Source organism: Pipistrellus kuhlii, unplaced genomic scaffold (genome assembly GCF_014108245.1).
Source record: "Pipistrellus kuhlii isolate mPipKuh1 unplaced genomic scaffold, mPipKuh1.p scaffold_m20_p_3, whole genome shotgun sequence".
Classification (NCBI taxonomy): Eukaryota; Metazoa; Chordata; class Mammalia; order Chiroptera; family Vespertilionidae; genus Pipistrellus; species Pipistrellus kuhlii.
In genome coordinates, this window is record NW_023425529.1 from 165611944 (window position 1) to 165631601 (window position 19658).

The 19658-nt window shown below is 39.4% G+C and overlaps 1 protein-coding gene across 2 annotated transcripts in view; it reads left to right on the forward strand.

Annotated features, from left to right (window-relative positions):
* Positions 1-19658, forward strand: part of ZMAT4 (zinc finger matrin-type 4) — a 317911-nt gene that overhangs the window by 285746 nt on the left and 12507 nt on the right. The gene's annotated exons all lie outside the window — the stretch shown is intronic.

The window sequence follows — 19658 nt, forward strand, 5'->3', positions numbered from 1 at the left end:
AAGTTTGGGCTTCTGAACTTTCACAAACTTTAGGCCTTCTCAGGGTTTAGAACCCAAAATTTTATTAACCAGCAGTGGAATATAAAGACAAGCCTATCCAAAGACTAACCTCATTTTGCTCCAAGTCCTCATATTATATAACAGCTTCAAGCTTGATATTCAGTCTTGCAATTCCAGAAAAAACACTTTCTGAATGCTCCCAATTACATATGGTCTTTACACCCTGATTCCTATCCAGGCTTCTCACTTTAGCCAGATCTTTGATTACCAGTTGTATTTTTTCATATACCTATAGCTAGCACATTGCTTTCCAAAGAGCATGATTTATGAACCTTGAAAATAAATAAAATAAAATAAAATAAAATAAAATAAAATAAAACAAAACATGCTGCTGACTGACTTTTCTAAAATCATTATCCCAATATTCTTTGCAAATCCCTGGATAGAATTGCTTAAGCATTCTGATTACATAGAACTCATTTTTCTTCCCCATTTGCATTTTTTACTTTACCATTTTAAAAGCATGTGTATCCTTTTTACTCTGGCATCTATATACTTCTGCTCATACCAGAGTCAGGCAAATCTCAATACTAATTAATTAAATCTAACTTTGAGTCACAACATTTGATAAATGCTCAGTCTTTAATTGGAAGGGTATTCTCAAAAAAATAAATACTCTCCATGGATAAGGATAACACCTCTTTAAATGTTAATCACTGTTATTTCAGTTTTAACTATAAACATTTTGAGGATTTGTATTTTTTTTCTTCTTTGCACTAATATTATTAAGACTATTCTATATTGTGTTAAGACTCGCCAGATGGAGTTCTAACCAGTTTGGCTCAGTGGATAGAGCATAGGCTTTAGGACTAAAAGGTCCCAGGTTTGATTCTGGTCCCCAGTAGGAGGTGTGCAGGAGGCTACTGATCAATGTTTCTCTGATCAATGTTTCTAACTCTCTATCCTTCTCCCTTCCTCTCTGCAAAAAATCAATAAAATATATTAAATAACAAAAAAAAGACTAGCCAGATGGAACCATAATCTGGACCTTAGTCAGAATAGCCTATCTAATAAAAACATAATATGCAAATCAACCACAAGCCATGGCCACCAGCCAATCAGGAACGAGAATGCAAATTAACCCAACCAAGATGGCTGTGGCCACAGAGAGAATAGGAGGGAGGCTTGGGTTTTCCCCTGCAATGGAGGAAGGAAAGCTTTCCACACACCCTGGCTAGCCCAGGCCTCCACTTTAAGTTATAAAGTTTCAATTACAGAAGATAAATAAAACCCAACAGAATTTTATAGCCTGGAGCAGAGGTTTGGCTCTTCTCCAGGCTATAAAATTTCAATTGTAGAAGATAAATAAATCCCAGACACCAGGGCCTCTGCTTGGGTCCCTGGGGTGTGTGGCTGGCCTGCAGATAACCACAGACCCCTCGCCCAGGCCATCCCACACCCCAAGGGAACCTCTACCCTGATCTGGGACACCTTTCAGGGCAAACCAGCTGGCCCACATGCATGAACCAAGCCTCTATCCTATCTAATAAAAGAGTAATATGCAGATTGACCATCATTCCAACATATAATATGGCTGCCCCAATGTGGTCAAAGATTCTGTCCCCATGTGGACACAAGATGGCCACCACAAGATGGCCAGCAGGGAAGGGCTGTTGGGAGGGACCAGGCCTGAAGGTAAGGCAGTTGGGGGCAATCAAGCCTGCAGGGGAGAGCAGTTGTGGGGAAACAGGCCTGCAGGGGAGGGTAGTTAGGGGCAAACAGGCTGGCAGGGGAGCAGTTAGGCATCAATCAGGCTGGCAGGGGAGTGGTTAGGGGGTGATCAGGGTCACAGGCAGAAGCTGTTAGGGGCAATCAGGAAGGCAGGCAGGCAAGCAGTTGGGATCCAACAGTCCTGGATTGTGAGAGGGATGTCTGGCTGCCCGTTTAGGCCTGATCCCATGGTCAGTGGGGCATCCCTTGAGGAGTCCCAGATTGGAGAGGGTGCAGGCTGGGCTGAGGGACACCCCCTCCTGTGCATGAATTTCATGCACCAGGTCTCTAGTAAATTTATATAAGCATCATTATAGTCTTAATAGTCCTTAACAGCAAATAGGAAATATGTGATTTTTCTATAGATTTTAGGGTCACAGAAAAAGCTCAGTCTATTCGTGCTGAGCAGTCAGATACAATCTATAAAGCTATCTTTCAAAAATGTGGGTGATATTTCAAGCTCAGGACACAATTAGTTCAAAGTCCTACCTCCTGCCTCTGGTGCTATTATGCTCTCTAGAGCTATATCTATCTGTTCTCTTCCTTTTTTAAGTGCCCTTTCTTCTAAAGACACCAAATGGGATAACATGTGCACTTTACTCTTTTTGATTTCTAAAACCATCACCACCAAACTTTTTTTTGTTCTTACTAAAAGAGTTTATACTAGCTTTATGCAGATGAGTTTCAGACCTCTGATTTTATTTCCTTGATAATGGAGGAAGTTCAAATAATAGATTGCATTTTATAACATTTTTTCTGGTGCTAAATAAGATAAACTTACATATAGCTAAGATTTGCATGAGCAGACAACTTACTAAATTAGAAGCTATTGTCCTTGAATGTCTGTATGCTAAAGGACATTTAAGTCTCTGTTATAGATGGTTTTACTGGGTTTTCTAAAGTTTCTCTCACGTTAAATCCAGCTTTAGGTATTAAAGGCATATGACTTGGAACGAGCTTCAGATTTTTCAGCAGCCTCCATACTTACAATGTTTGGAAGCCAACCATGTAGGTTTCTATTTTTTAGTCTTATAAATAGATGTCATAATTTTGTTAGTCCATATTATGTAAGAATATTGAAGGTAAAAGTGTGCCTCCTATGATCAAAATATAATATGAGCGATTCATTATAGTCAGGAAATGTAGTTGCAATATTTGTTGTTCCCTTTCTAAATCTGAAGAGAAAGGAGTCAGGCTCTCTCACACCAGTATTGCAGGAAAACATCAGTAGAAGTAAAATATTTATCAGTGCTTTTTCAATATATGTGTCCATTGGATGGGCATTTTTTATTTTAAATTTAACTACCAAGAAATACATTAACAAGTAATGAATTAGCCAACCTTCTAGAATATGCAAATGGTATTTCTATAGTGAATCTAAAGGATTCATTTCTGTGGGTAAAATTTGATCCACTCATGATCTGGAGGTTTTCAGTGAAGCAACAAGTCACAGTAAAGGAAAACCAGGATGTTTATTGATTGGGTCAATAGTTTAGCAAATTATTGAGTGCCCTATCATATGCTAAGTTCTAAATCACTTAGTAGAGAATGACAAATTAAAATTCCATTCTTAAAGTGCTCATGTAATTTTTAAATGCCTAAACATTAAAGTTTTGTGATTCCAGAGAGTGACCGTTCAATTATTTGGTCCATTCAAATTGCAAGAGAGATTATTGGTGGTTTAACTCAGTGATGAAGGTCAGGAGTGCTCTAAGCAGCTGTCAGTGATGTGGAGTGGGTAGTGGCACAGCAAGGACCTGTCACTAGGAATATGGGCTCCTGGTACAGCTCTTAGTGCCCAGAGTAGCATGGAACCTGACTTAAGAAAGGAAAAGAAGACAGACTCAGGATCCAGGAGGAAGTCAGGTATGAACAGAAAGTCACCTTCTTATGAGCAGGAAGTTTTGTTGAATGCAGTCATGGGAGCTTTGGCCTTCTAAGTCTTTTCTTCACTCAAAACTTTATTTGTTCTGGGTTCTATTTGTAGATCCCTTTTAGTTACATATGATTATTTAAATTTGATAACACCTGATAGGATATTTTATTGTTATTAAGCATAGGAAGAAGCCTAGGTTAAAAATTATATTAAGAGTACCTGACATTTTGATCAAGAATGAAGGTTAGAGACATTAGCCTGTCCAAATTCTGTTGAAAATTAATTATTCTTTATATCTTCATGTTTATAATACTTTCTTTAGTGAATGGTTTTAGGAATTGACAGTAAATGATTTGCTCCATAGGGGTCAGATATTTGTAACAAGAATAGATTTGTTGTCCTAACACAGATTGTTTTACTATCCTTGCAGGTAATTTCTCTTTTAACCTTGAAGTAGGCTTATTTCTGGATCTTTTTATTAAAATATCTCATCCACAATAAATGCTCAACAATTAATAGTCTTTTTTCCCTCCACTATTTAATTAGAATTGATGCCAACACAGGATTAGAGTGATTAAAGTCAATGAAAATTGTGAATATCATTCAAAAATGTTCTCTGCTAATTTTGAGTAACTTTTCCATTTCCATGAGAGAATGTGACAGGCTGTAATACCTGGCCTGCCTTATGATGTGATTTCAGGGAATTGATTTCTCTTCTCAAAGTGATAACCTTCTTCCCAAACATAATTGCAAGCTAATTGTCAAAAGTATTCTTTCACAGAGAAAAAATTTACTTTGCCTACTTTCCCATAAAAATCCCAGAGATAATTACAACTATCAGAATCTTGCCTGTGAGAGATTTAAATGGCAGGTGCTGAGGCAGAAATATAAAGGACATCATTAAGTGGGACAGAGAAAGCATCAAGGGGAGGCTGGACTGGCAAGATTGAGCTTAGCCTCGTTAGGCCCAGAGTCAGACAAACTTGAAGAAATAACACCCACTTCCATATACTATCCTATCTAATAAAGAGGGAATATGCTAAATGACTCTCATGCCCTCACTAGATGGTGGCACCCACAGCCAAAAAAGGGTAATATGCTAATTGACTGCCATGCCCTCACAAAGATGGTGGCACTCATAGCCACAAGATGGCAGTGCCTAGTCCTCTCAGCCCTGCCTCATCCAGCTGAAGTCCCCAGGTTCCCTCAGCCCTGCTGGGGGATGGCAGGCACCATGTGCCTCATCCAGCCAGAGTCCCCCAATCCCCTCAGCCCCACCTCATCCAACCTCAGTCCCCAATCCCCTCAGCCCTTCCTCATCCAGATGGAGTTCCCCAGCCCCACAGGGGAAGGCAGTTGGGTACAATCATGCCAGCAAGAGAGGAGTTAGGCATCAATCAGGCTAGCAGGGGAGTGGTTAGGGGGCTATCAGGCTGGCAGGCATAGTGGATAGGGACAATCAGGCAAGCAGGTGAGTGGTTAGGAGCTAGCAGTCTCAGATTGTGAGAGGGATATCTGACTGCCAGTTTAGGCTCAATCTCTGTGGGCTTCCAGATTGGAGAGGATGCAGGCTGGGCTGAGGGACATCTCCTGCCCCGGTGCACATATTTCATGCTCCGGGCTTCTAGTGGATTTATAAAAAGACAAGGGAAAATGTAAAACTCTATAAGTTAAATGTTTTTTTTAAAAAAAAACAAAACTGTTTCTATTTATTTCAGAGACAGGAAGGGAGAAGGAGAAGGAGTTAGAAACATTGATCTGCTGCCTCCTGGATGCCCTCTAATGGGGTTGGAACCCACAACCTGGGCATGTGCTCTGACCAGGAATTGGATAGTTGGGCATGTGCTCTGACCAGGAATTGGATAGTTCCTGGGACAATCCTCAACTAAGCCACACTAGCTGGACAAGTTAAATATATTCTTACACACAAAAAAAATATTTCTAGGCTCCCTTACCATCATAGTTTTTTCTACTATGTGTTTTTTTTTGTTTGTTTGTTTGTGTTTTTTTTTTTTTTGGCTTTTTAGCTTAGTGCTCATAAATCATTTATTTCAGATATTTTGGAATAATTATAGATGTATGGACCACTTGAGTTACCCATTGTTATCCTTTTGGAGGACCGACAGTAAATAAATAGCTTCATTATTACTTTTAGTCAGAGAAAGGTTATTAAATAGATGATGTATGATCTCTGAGAGTCTGGGATAAAAATGTGGAAAGGACTCTTCCTCCCTCTATCACTTGCCACTTGGTAGAAGGTTAATAGCAACCCCTATGGGTGATCCTGACCTTAGGGATCAAAAGAAGGAGTTGAAAGTCCTGCTTCTAGCTTCTACTTACCAGCTTCCCAAACTACTCCAGTTTCTGGCTTGTTTTCAGAGTCAAGAATCAGCTATCTTTAGAGACAGAGCCACTGTAGTCTAATAAATAATGTCCTTATCATCTGGCCTTAGAGAGTTGAAGGTGAAGATAGATGTATTATCAAGTCTTACAGAACCCTAAAGTTGAAGAAATTTCTTAAGACAGTTCTAAGTAATATTTTTTAAAATTTAGTTTAGAACATTGCCTTTGTAATAGGTATTTTGCTTTAAAATTACTTCTATTAATAGTGTTCACGGAAGAAGATGAATTATGTATGTCTGTTACAATTGAATTTACATGCAGATAGATATGATTTCCTGGCGTGTCCTCCTCTTGTAGAGCTCCAATTCTTGAAAATTATTTAATTTCATGCTGTGCCTAGCTGAAATCCAGATATTGCAAGTATATAGGACCAACAAATGGTATGATCCTTACCTTCAAGAAGCCTAGAGTTTAAATTAAGAGACTAAATTAAGAGATAAGCATAATAGAACATTTAAATAAATGCAAGTGATTTTACATAACATTATGCAAAAATGAGAGAAGGGAGAGATTAGTACAGACATAAATAATGAGAAAAATGTACTTGGTGAGATAAATCTTGGCTAGGGAACAAGGGTGAGTTCCATTTGAGGTAGGTCAATGTAAGGGGTCTGGGAACATTCAGATAAAGGTGCCAATGGGCATTTAGTTCTATGGGCTAAAGTTAACAAAATAGATGATGGTTGGAGGTGTAGACTCAAGAGTCATCATCTCATGGGAGATTATTTAAGTGAATGAGAAGAGAATATGAGATAATTTAAGAACAGCATATGGGAAAAATTGAGAATAAACGCATTCATATATACTTATGCATGTGTCACACCCAGGGTGACAAAGAAAGAGAAGTCAGAACTTTTTCTTATAATGACATTTTATATATATTTTTTCTAAATAGGAGATGTACAAGACAGATAAGTATAATACTTCAGAAGTAAAAAATAAATACATTTCAAAAAGGAAGGCACAGAGCAGAGTAACTGAATACCGGAAAGAGTCAAGTAGAAAGATGACTAAAAAAGTCTAGAGGGTTTGTCAATTAGGAGGTGGCAGTTGATTTTGGCCAGGAGAGTCTTGCTGGTGTTTCAAGACCATGATGATCACATGATGGCTGGGACAAGAATGAAGTGAGGGAATTTCTTACCATTGTTCTCCATGAATGAAGGAGAATGTCCTGCAGCCCACAGATGACCACAGTGAGAAGGGCAGAGGGTGACATGTGACATGCAGAGAGGAAAGGATTTTGCAAGAGAGCTCAAAATTTCACTGCAGAACCCTCTTTTAAAATAAATAGTGTGCAAAGGACTTTTATACATGCATATAAGTACAACCAATGGACACAAAACTCTGGGGAGGGAGGGGATGTGTGGGAGGGAAGGAGTGGGGCAAAAAACAAAAACAAACAAAAAAATCAATAAAATATATTAAAATAAATAAATAAATAAATAAAGGCTTTGAAAACTTAAAAAAATAAAAATAAAAGTATTTAGTGTAAAAAAATAAATAAAAAATAAATAAATAGTGTGTGGAAATCGAGAAAAAAAAACATAAATCTAAACGAAGTTGAGTGCCACCCACTGAACTTCCTTTCTGGCCCATGTTATTCTCTAGGGCTCAGAAGAACCATTTGACAGTCATTACTGATAGGACAACAAGGAAAGAGTCAAGGATTCCTGCCTTTCTCCTGCCTGGGAGATGGCAGGAATACTGTTAGAGACTAGCAGGGACCTTAGTAAGTTGACTTTTAGACACATTGCTTTTGAAATAATGACACTTAAGCAAAGTGCCATTGCGTGTGCTGTAGATAGTTGGAAATGGGCCTGGAATGCAGATATAAGCTATGGCTTAAAATGGCGACTTTTGAGTCAGCTATGTAAGTGAAAGCTAGAGCCTGGGGACTAGATATATCCTTTAAAGGAGAGAAAGGGCAGAGACAGAGAAGCACAACATTTGACATTAGGTAGTGGTGGGCACTGGTTAAGCACTGTCTAAAGCACTGCATCTGATGCTGGAGCTGGAAGCCTGCAGAACAGGATGTTGGACAGAGAAATGGATATATAGCAGGAAAGAGCAAGAACAAGCTCAAATTCATGAATGTGAGCTGGAACCTCTGACAGTAAACCACCTTCAGCTCAGTGAAATGAGCATTCTGCAAGGGAATCAGGTGTGTAAGATACAAAAGCACTGCTATTCCAAATGTATAAAGACAAAACCAAAAACAGGGAAGAGAATTCTAGGAAATGTTGTTCAGCCTCGTCATGTTAGCATGCTACAAAACCACCACAGTACACCCATAAAGCTGCTAACAATGATATAAGACAGAACATTGAAATGCCAAATGAAAGACTAAAGCATTAAGTGCTGAGTCATTTTGTGTCTCTAAAAAAATTAAATAAAGGATAGAGCTACTTAGATGTTTCTAATTCTCTCAGGAAGATGAACTTGTTTTATTAATGAATAGCATTTGGAATCTCTTTGCTTTAGGAACATGTAAACTTTTAAATGAAAAACCATTTTTTTCACTGAATCATGTGCCTTTAATGAAAATATTCTAGACTCATGTGTAGGATAATTAATACCCACCTCGGAATGAACTATATCCAAAATATTAAAAAATTAAAATACAACTGGGAACATACATTATTTTTTTTGCATACTGAGATTAATTTGAGGGGAAAGATGAAATTTATTTTCTCATTGATAAGCAAAAGGAAAAAGGAAAAAAATCTGCTGGTGATATGGCTTAGGGCTTTGTTACAGAGGTGTAATGGAAAATGGAACATCTGTGATCAGAAGCATTATTATTTACATAATTTACATAAAAGCTATAATAAAATGTCCAATTTCCCTTGGTGAAATTGTCTCTTTTACTTTAGATGTATAGATATTTAAAGTGTGACAAGGTTATGAAAGAACATTCTAAAGAAAATAGCTTTGCCACTTTGTGAATGGGTAAAGCTGGAAACTTATTAGGTGGCACTAATATTGGCTGTTTCAGGAAGCTGACACCAGGTTAAGAGTTAGTGGGACCAATCTCAAGGAAAAAATTTATAAAACTTAGAACAGGCATCAAGTCCCTGCCCAGCCCCAACACTTTCTCTACAATTTCTGCCTAGAAAGGTTATCAAAAACGCTTGGTCACAAAGGGCCTTATAAAGACCATTTCTGGTGCTCTATTCTTTTCTGTCAGCACACTTTCCAGAAGATAATCTCATCCAAATATACTCTATCGATCTATCTATACACATCCATAATATGGATATATATATATATATATATATATATATATATATATATATATTCAACCCTGATTTCTCCCCTGGAACTACAGACTCCCTATTCAGATGTCCAAAACACATATCTAATTTAGCATAATTAAAAAGAGAACACTTGACTTCCTTCCAAGAACTTTCAATACCTTCTCCCAGAATCTACTGTATTTTAAGCTGCACTATCATTTATACAGTTGCTCAAGGCAAAAGTCTAGAAGTTAATCTTGATTCCTTTCCTTCACTCCATTTCCACATCTAATCTATCAGCAAGTCCTGCCTCTGATAGATTAGACTCTGCCTTTACATATTTCAAATCAATCCTCATTTCTCCATCTCCTTTATCAGCACCCTAGTCCAAGTCTCTGATCTCTATCTTTTCTGGACTCCTTGCAGCAGCCTCCTCACTTGCCCCCTGTTGACTTATTTGCTTTTCTATATGCCCTCCCTCACACAACAGCCAGAACGAGCTTTTAAAAATATACTCCATATTTTATTCTTCTCCACTGAAAATCCTCTGAAAGTTTCCCTCTGTGGTCAGAAGAGAATCCAAACTTCTCATGCTACTCACAGTCCGTGACAGCTGACCTTTACCCACCTCTTTGTGTCAGCTCAAGCCAATCTGATCCTGCTTCAGGAATACTGACTGGCCTTTGCTCTGATTTTCAAACAACCAAATATTTTTCTACCGTAACTCATGTTTTTACACTACCTGGAATCTCTTTCTGATTATTTTCCACCAATCACCACATGTCTAACTCTTTTTTGTCAATCAACACTCAGCTTAAATATCTCCTAAGTATTATTTGTCACATCATCCTACTTTAATTCTCTACCAAGTATATATTTACCTGATATTTATTTATTTATTTACTTACTTACTTACTTACTTACTTACTTACATCTATCTTTCACCTATTCATCCATGATTTCAAAAAATGTCAGAGAGCCCAGGACTTTCTGGATTTGTTCACTGCTATATTTTCAGTGCCTCAAGGGGCCAATGCACAGCAGGAATACATTGCTTTCTAATATTAGGGACAATAAGGCATTCTAGTATTAGAAACAATGAAAGACAGATACTTTTAATATAAGATGGGAAATGCCATGTCAGAGGAAAGCAGGGCATGCTATGGGAGCACCAACTTAGCCTGTGAGAAGACTTCCTGGAAGAGGTGGTACTTGATTTGAATTGTTGATGAGTAGATACACAGGAAAGGTAAGGAAGTTTTTCTAGGAAGTGATACCACCATTAGTAAAGGCTGATTTATATATTTAGAAAAGAGTCTGGAGGAGAGAGAGAGAGAGAGAGAGAGAGAGAGAGAGAGAGAGAGAGAGAGAGAGAGAGAGAGAGAGAGAGAGAGATATCTTATCCTATAGATAGTGGAGTCACATTGAAGTGATTTTAGAATTATCGTTCTGGCAGCAGATTGGAAAAGCAAAAGAGAGACAAAAAATTAAGAAATTATTAAGGTACGCTAGGCAAAATTTAGGAATGATCCCGATTTATATCATGTCAAGTTATAGCTGCAAGAATTTTAGGGACAGGAATACTAATATTGAATGATAGTGACTTTGATATTTTCTTGTGATTTTCTTAGTTTCTTATTATTTTTCCTCTCTCTCAAGAGTCCTCATCTGAAAACTGATATTAACAAGAGTTACGTCATTGGATAATTAAGTAAAGTATGTAAAATATCTGGTACACTTCTTGGCACAGAATTAATAATCCATAAATATTTAACTTTATTCACTAACATAGTCATTGGCTTGGGAATATAATAGATTTATATAGAGAGTACAATATAAAATAAATTATGTTCAGTTGAAATTCAGGGGTCTGAAATTGCCCATATCATTATCTATGAAACCTTGGGCAATTCACTTTTTATCACCTATGAAATATAGAATAATAATTTTCCTACTTTCCCAGTGGGATTGTTATGAGGTACAAATGACATCAGGCATGAAATGCTATGTGAATGTAAGATGCCATTATTTTGGTCCTCAAAGGTACCTGTGGCCAAGACTCACATACTGTCTTGGAATGAGAGTCAACATAGTTTTGCATTTTTTAAAGTTCTTTTTTCTACCATTTCCAGGTTCCAAAGTTGATGGCATAACAAACGCAGCAGCATTAAACACAATGTATCACCTGTGACTTCTAAGTTAACTCCAAAACATTACAACATCCATGTTTCCTCTGTACTGCTAGTATCTATCCATTGCTATGTACCAAATTATCTCAAAACTAAATAGCTTAAAACAAACAAACAAAAAAATACTTGCTATTCCACGTTTTCTATGAATAAGGAATGATGCCATGGCTCTTCTGGGGTTGCAGTCATCCAGGAGCTTGATTGGGGCTCAAGCTCATGCTTTCAAGGTGGCCCACTTCCATGGTTATTGGCAGGAGGCCTCTGCTCCTCAGCACACAGCTCTCTCCTCATGGGGTGGTAGCTAACTTCTAGAGTGATTAACTCAAGAGAAAGAACAAGAAGGAAGACACAGTCAAGTTTCCAAAGTCACACACTGTTAGGTCTACTTTTTTTCTATTTGTTACAAAGGAGTCACATGCAAAAACACTAAGTAAGGTTTGGGATGGAACTAAGCTCCTCTTCCTGAAGGGAGGAGGATGAAAGAGTTTGTGGGCATATATTAAAGCCACTACCTTTACCTATATTCACAGTCAGGGTCTTCTTGGACATCAGCAGAACCTGTGGTTGTCTTTGCTGTTGATACACTTAGCCTGGGAAAATTCATCTTCCTTCCACAGGGACAAGTCAACCTGCTTGCTCAACTTCTCCAAATCAATTTTGTTTATGTTTATTTATATGTCCTAATACACTATCTTTTAAAGAATATAACATTTCTGACAAGACCAAACATGGTGCCTGGTGAAAGTAGGAGTCCCATAAATATTAGTTCAGTTTATTGAAAGATTCTGAATGCAAATAGTTCATTGGATCCTTTCCAGGGGACAGATATTTGGAAGGTGAAGAGGAAGAGGATGTGGGGATTTGAAGAGTAGGAGCATGAATGGGAGAAGAAAGCAACATGAAAAAGAACAGAAAGCTAAGCACTCTGTACAGCTTTATAACTGCACATGCCTACGGAAGGCTACACTGTGAGGCCTGAGAGTGGACTAAGCTCTACCATAGTAGCAGCAGCTTAATTGGTGGCAGGATGACTTACACACTGGAAACTATGTTGGGGACATTTCTCAGAGCCTGCAAAAGAAGAGCCATTCTCAAATATGGAGTAGGGAATGCAGCCCGAAAGAATGAGTGGGTTCAGCAAGAGCAAGAGAGGGTTATTATGGGAAACCTTTCCAACTAGATTTTAATTTTGGAGAAATACCAAGTTGTAAATTCATCTCAGACACTTAAAATGCATTAGATGCTACTACAACCCTGGCTGTCGATTCAGCCAGCATTTATTGAGCAGCGATTGTGTGTCAGCCGCTGTTCTCATGGCATGCACATTTATTATCTCATTCGGTCTTCACAAACACTGTATGGCAAGTTTTATTATTATTCTCCTTTTATAGGAGATCACTGCTCTGGCAGCTTATGTTCCTTGTTCAAAGTCACACCATTAGCAAAGAGAAATACTGGGATTGGAGCCCAAGATTTTAAACTTTATTATAACCAACTTTCATTTCTTAAAATGAGAAATTGCAAATGAAGATACATCATGGATTAAATAACATTTCTTAAAATATAGCATCACCCTAAATAAATGACTGGTAGAGGGTAAACTATAGTATCCATGAAAATTATCTTGCTCTTGGCAACAGTTTTACTGTAATGACATTTAAAATGTGGGTGACTGCCCAGCTGGCTGGTGTGGTTCAGTGGTTGATTATCAACCGGTGAACAAGGAGGTCACAGTTTGATTCCAGGTCAGGGCACATGCCTGGGTTGCAGGATCAATCCCCAGGAGGGGTTGTGTAGAAGGGAGCTAATATCTCTCATTGACATTTCCATCTCTCCCTCTCCCTTTCTCTCTCTGAAATCAATAAAAACATATTTTAAAATATGAGTGATGTTTTTCTTGTAGAGTCTCTTCTGCCAATTCATGTCTTTTCCACTCAGAGATAAGTTGTATATTCCCCACAACAAATTCACCTTTATTGAACCTCCAGGCTAGAATCAATGCATTTTCTACTGTATAACAACTAATGAGAGCATTACCACTAAAGCAGTCCAACATAGCAAAATTAAAAAAAAAGCAAATACTTAATTTACAATTATACTATTATTTGAAATGTCTGTGGGGAAATTTGGCCTATTTTTTCTTCTTTCTTTCTTTCTTTCTTTCTTTCTTTCTTTCTTTCTTTCTTTCTTTCTTTCTTTCTTCCTTCCTCCTTCCTTCCTTCCTTCCTTCCTTCCTTCCTTCCTTCCTTCCTTTCTTTCTTTCTTTCTTTCTTTCTTTCTTTCTTTCTTTCTTTCTTTCTTTCTTTCTTTCTTTCTTTCTTTCTTTCTTTCTTTCTTTCTTTCTTTTCCAGTGCTTACCTGTTAGAATTTGCTCATTATCCATTATTTCTTCAAGGAAAGAAAACATTTTTCTCTTTCTTCCTGGTATTTATGACCTTTGATTTCTATCACCTCTCTCCACACATGTGTGCCATTCATTTGTGCATTCATTTACTTAGTAAATATTACTCATTCATTCTTTCAACATATATTTATTGAGCATGTACTATGTGCTTTTTCTAGTAACTGATGGACTATTTTTGTTGTGGGCCAACACTTGTGCTCAGCTTTATGGGTGCAGAGATGCTGTGTGAGACACTATCACTATTATGAGCAAATGCAGTGTAATAGAAAGTGTGATTATATTTTATATAGGACACGGTGGACATCTCTAATATGAATAGTGCTATTATAAGTTATAATATATAATATACTACTATTATTAGTTATATTATCATGTTTTACCTAGGGGTCTTAAGGTACATGTGGAGGAGTGACATCCTATCTAATAAAGAGGAAATATGCAAATTGACTGTCATACTGTCACAAATATGGTGGTGCCTACAGCCACAAGATGGCAGTGCCTGTAGCCACAAGATGGCATCACCCAGTCTCCTCAGCTCCACCAGAGTCCCCCAGTCCTTTCAACCCTGCCTGGAGTCGGGGAGCAGCAGGTGCATGGTACACCGAGACCTTCCCTCAGCCTCCTAGCCACTCAGGGCTGGCCTGAGGCACAGGCAAGCCTCAGATTGTGGCTGCCCAGCTGCCCAGGGCTGCCTGAGGTTCAGGTAAGCAGGGTTGGCCAAGGATTGTGCCACCGCCAGTGGCAGCAGCAGAAGTATGATGGGAGCATCGCCTTCCCCTGATTGCCGGGTCGCCTCCCACTCCTGAGGGCTCCTAGATTGTGAGAGGGGGCAGGCCAGGCTGACGAGAGCCCCCCTCCTCTGTTCAGTGCATGAATTTTCATGCACCAGGCCTCTAGTATCAAAAAAAAAGTAGGCTTTCACCATATGGTCACTGTGTTAGTTTGGGACCTAGTCCTCTGAGAGACAGGTGCTAAGAGAGGATTCACTGTACAAAACATTATTAGGGTAAATTGTGGGAGAAAATGTAGAGGGATTCAAGAGAAACTGGTCAAGCTGTCAGACCACACGTCTGATCCAGAGTGAAGCAGGGCAGGAAGGGAAGTTTGGTGGAAGTCTCTTGACTACTGTGTAGGGCTATTGGGAGATGACACCATTGTCTGCCTCAGAATGCCATGCCTTCCAAGAAAGATGTGCCTTTGCATTTCGGCTCCTAAAGTCATGGTCTGGGAGGAGCTCTAAGGAGCAGGCTGAGCTCAGCAGGTGGCACCCTTGCTTGACTACACTCCCTGTAGGTGCAGGTCTGTGAGACACATTCATAGCAGTGAAGCCAGCACCCCAGGCTGAGAGGGCAGATTAAACAAAGGCTTTGCCTAAGGCAGTTGGTGCATTTTAGGGGAACTCCATGCTCCATATGGCTGAAGTGTAGATGCATTTCGGTTTGGATAATGAGAAAGTGAAAAGGGAAGGTATTGTGAAACAATAGCAGAGATGTCTACTAGCCAAATGGCACAGTATAATGTGTAAACTGAAGGGATTTAGGCAAAAAGAGGACATTGGGAAGTTTGAATAGAGAAGGGGATTCATCAGGGTCCCCCCCACCCCCAAATAAATGAGTGGCTTTATCAGAAATGTGATAAGAAACAGAGAGAGAAGTTGAACAACTTATTTTATGACCTATCACAGTGACACTGGAACTGCAGAAACTCAGAAGTGTGAGAAGTACAATAGAATTAACATCACTTGATCACCAATTGTGTGTGAGGTGTCTTTGATTCCCAGGTTTCTGGCTTGCACCTAGACAGTGGAGAAATTGCCTAAGCTAAAGACTGCCTGAAAAGACACTGGTTTGGGGGGAAAAATAAGTTTTTGCAAATGACAAATTGCATCAGCCTTATTGAGCTGCATGCAGTTCTCCTAAAATAATGCACCAACTGCCTTAGGCAATGCCTTTTTTTTTTCTCCCATCTTTCCTCTCAGCCTGGAGCAATGGACAGCCTCGCTGTGACAATAGTGGTCCTGAGGCAATCCAGGAAGCTGTGTCTTTCTTCCCCAGGAGACACTTCTATAACCCTTGGAGTCTGCCAACCACCTCAAGTCTTATATTTGTGAAGTTGTATCTCTTGTATGTATCTCTGTATCTCTTTTGACCTTTCAATATGTAGCAGAAATCAGCAAAGAAAAAAACAAACATAAAAAACAACAGCCAGAGATTAATGTAATACAAGATCATGAGATTGCAAAATGAATTCCTCACCAAATGGACACGTAACTCTATTAGTCACATCCTTCCCTGTCTTTATTTTTCTCTGTTCATTTGGGAGAACACATCCTTGTACTCTCCATGCAGATGTGTGGAGTGACTTTGCAGATGCTGTTCAAGAGCACTCTTATCTCTTGACAACTGATGATGGATGGATGGTGAAACATTATCTGACTTCCTTAACCCAGCAAGGTGGCATTCAGCCACAGTAATCCTCAGAGTCTCTAGTAGAACATCATGCTTTGATCCCATATTTTTTCCCCAGTATTTAAGTTTCATGACGTCGATTCAGGAAACAAACATTTCTATCCAAAATCATACACAAAAATCAGTCTTGGGCAAATGGGAAGAGTCTTGGGGAGTATGAAAAGGACTTCAATATAGCATTTTTAAAGTACCTGTCCATTTATATCATTTCTCCTGCCCCTTCCTTTTCCTCCTCCTCACCTCCCCGCCCCTCCCTTGCTCCTCTTCTTCATCTTTGTCTTCATCTTTTAATTCACTGAATCCTGCACAATCAGGTTGCTCCTTGATGCAAACATACTAATGGTTTTCCATCTTGTTCACCATAAAAATCTAAGCCTGCACAATAACTACAGGGCCCTACCCACACTAAACCTTCCCACTCCAGTTACCGCTTGGCCCTCCTCCCACTTTTTTCCTTCTTTCTTCCCTCAGTTCCAGCCTCACTGATGCTACTCCTTGGAGCCCTCTAGGGGGTTCTTGCCTCTGAAAATTTGTACTTATTGTTTCCCTACCTGCTCTTTCCCAAACAACCATGTTGACTGGTGATTTTTTTTTTTTTTACTACATGCAAATGGTGTGTTTTCTGACAACTCTTAAAAGTTGGACCTCCTATTGTCACATCTGTCATATCCCCTGACCTGATTATTTTTCTTCATATTCCTTAATACCTTCCAACATACCAGGTAGTTTATTTATTCTTATTCATTGCTAGTGTTTCTTTATTAAAATATAAGGCATGGCTTTGATACTTTGGTTTTCTGCTGTGCCCTTGGTACAGGATAGTAGTGCTTTGCTCTTAAGGGGTAAATGTTAACATCCCCAGTCATAGATGAGGTGACTGGCTTGAGAAAGCTGCAACAATTTCCAAAGTCACATGATCTGCAAATGGCAAGGCTTAACTTCAAATGCTGATCTGTCTGGCCCAAGATCTACACATGTCTTTTTCACCACATTGTGCTTTCCTTTCTTTCCAAATGGCCAGCTTCAATACTGTCATGTAACCAGGAATGGCTGCCATACAGGGAATTTCTGCTTCCTAAACTCTGGATTTTGGTCAGGAAGTCCAACTGTGAGGGACCAGTGTGAGAGGCCAAGAGATCAGCAATAAAACTGTGGGGGTTTGTATAGCCACAGGAGTTAAGCGACAGGAGTGCCAGAAGATCACTGGAGACCATTTTTATGACACCCAGTTGGATCACACCCACAAACTGTGGGAAAACAGGTGACACACAGGGGCCAGATAGAGTTCCATTTAGATGGCCAAAGCAGCTGTCTAACCTGGGTTTTCTGTTTAGTAACGTAGGATGTTCTATTATTTACACATGGGAATTAATCAAAATACCACAAAGGATGCACTTTGAGAAATGTCACTCTTTGTCATGACCACATTTTCATATTTTTTCATGTTAGTTTGTGTGTGTGTGTGTGTGTGTGTGTGTGTGTGTGTGTGAAATGTTTTTAAAATGTGTCCTCTAGCCCTGACTGGTTTGGCTCAGTGGATAGAGCATTGTCCTGTGAACTGAAAGGTCCCAGGTTCAATTCCAGTCAAGGGCATGTACCTTGTGTGGGCACATCCCCAGTTTGGGGGGTGCTGGAGGCAGCTGATCGATGTTTCTCTCCCATTGATGTTTCTAATTCTCTATCCCTCTTCCTTCCTCTCTGTAAAAAATCATTAAAAACTTTTTTTTTAAATGTTCTCTACTCAGACAAGGCCCCAGTGGCAAGATGTGACTGAGTTTGTTCTGAGGACCTGGCAGAAGCAGTAGTAGTGAGCCATATTTCAGTGTGGCTCTATGCTCTGCACACAGCCTACATTTCGGTAGCAATCAGCTGGGAGCAGAGGACTTCCTAGCACTTGCAGCTCCTGGGAGCCTTGGAGAGCCCCTGCTTCCTTCTTCCTTCTCTCTCTGTCAATCATCATGGAGTAAAGGTCACGGGCTGGAAGCAGATAATCATGCTGCCTCAGGAATCCATGCTTCCCTCTGAGGACCATTGGAATGCAATTCGGTTCTGCATTCTTTCTTCTCCAGTATTAAAAAGTCAACAACAAAAAAAGAATTTTCTTCCCCAGCAGGACTTGCCAGCACTAGATGAGAGCAGTCAGCATGAATTTTAATCAGAGTGTCTGCATTTCAGCCCTGGACTTTCCATAATCAATTTCTTTTTGTCTATTAATTAAAAGTGAATATGTATAGAGTTTGAAACTTGATGGTTCTTGACACCTGGGAGACCACTCTGTTACATTTGGAGCTGAGTAGGAGGGTATTTCTCCATAGAGCGTGACCTTGTGTAAGAGGTACATTAGAAGATGATTTTTTTCATGTTAAAATGATTCACTTTGTGATTCTTTAAATGAGTCAGCTAGTGCTGTAAATTAATTTACACAAAAGGAAGACAATTTTGTGTGTGTGTGTGTGTGTGTGTGTGTGTGTGTGTGTGTGTTTAAGGAACAAATCTATTTAGGAGGTGAGAGGCACACAGATTCTTCTTCCATTGACCTTCCTTTGTACTGTGCCTTAGGGTTTGCTCTTCTTTGCTTACTCTCCCCATTTACCTTTTGAGGTGTGTGAAGGAGGTCATGATGCAAGGGGCATGCTCAGCTGGATGAATCATTGACTTGGCCCTGTATCTTCCTGACATGGTGGTGATGGCATTTGAATAGGGACACAGATTTCCCCTCTCCCCCGCCCCTCCACCCCTAGGCTTTGGTAAGGGTGTCTTGGCATTTCAGGAGACTATTGGGATCAGAGTAAATAATTCTTTGGTTGTTTTTCTCCTGCTTGATACTCCATAATAGCACTTTATCTCCCATTTAGTAACTATTCATTTCCTAGGGCTGCCACAACAAAGTGCCACAACTGAGTGGCTTGAACAACCGTAGTTTGTTTTGGAGACTGGAAGACTGAGATTAAGGTGTGGGCAGAACCATGTTCCCAGATCCTTTTAGGGAAGCATCTGTCCCATGACTCTCTCCCAGCTTCTGATAGTTCTTGGCTTATGGCAAGCATAACCCCGGTCCTCTGAAGGCATTCTCCCTGTATACTTATGTTTGTGTCTAAATTTCCCTTTTTATAAGGACACTGGTCATATTGGGTTAGAGACCCACCCTACTGCAGTTTGACTTCATCTTAACATCTGCAGCAACTCTATTTCCAAAGAAGGTCACATTCTGAGGTCCTGGATGTTAGAATTTCACATATACATAAATTGTGGGATTGGGTAGACACAATTCAATGCACAATGCTATTCATTACTTATCTACTGTTGCTTAGC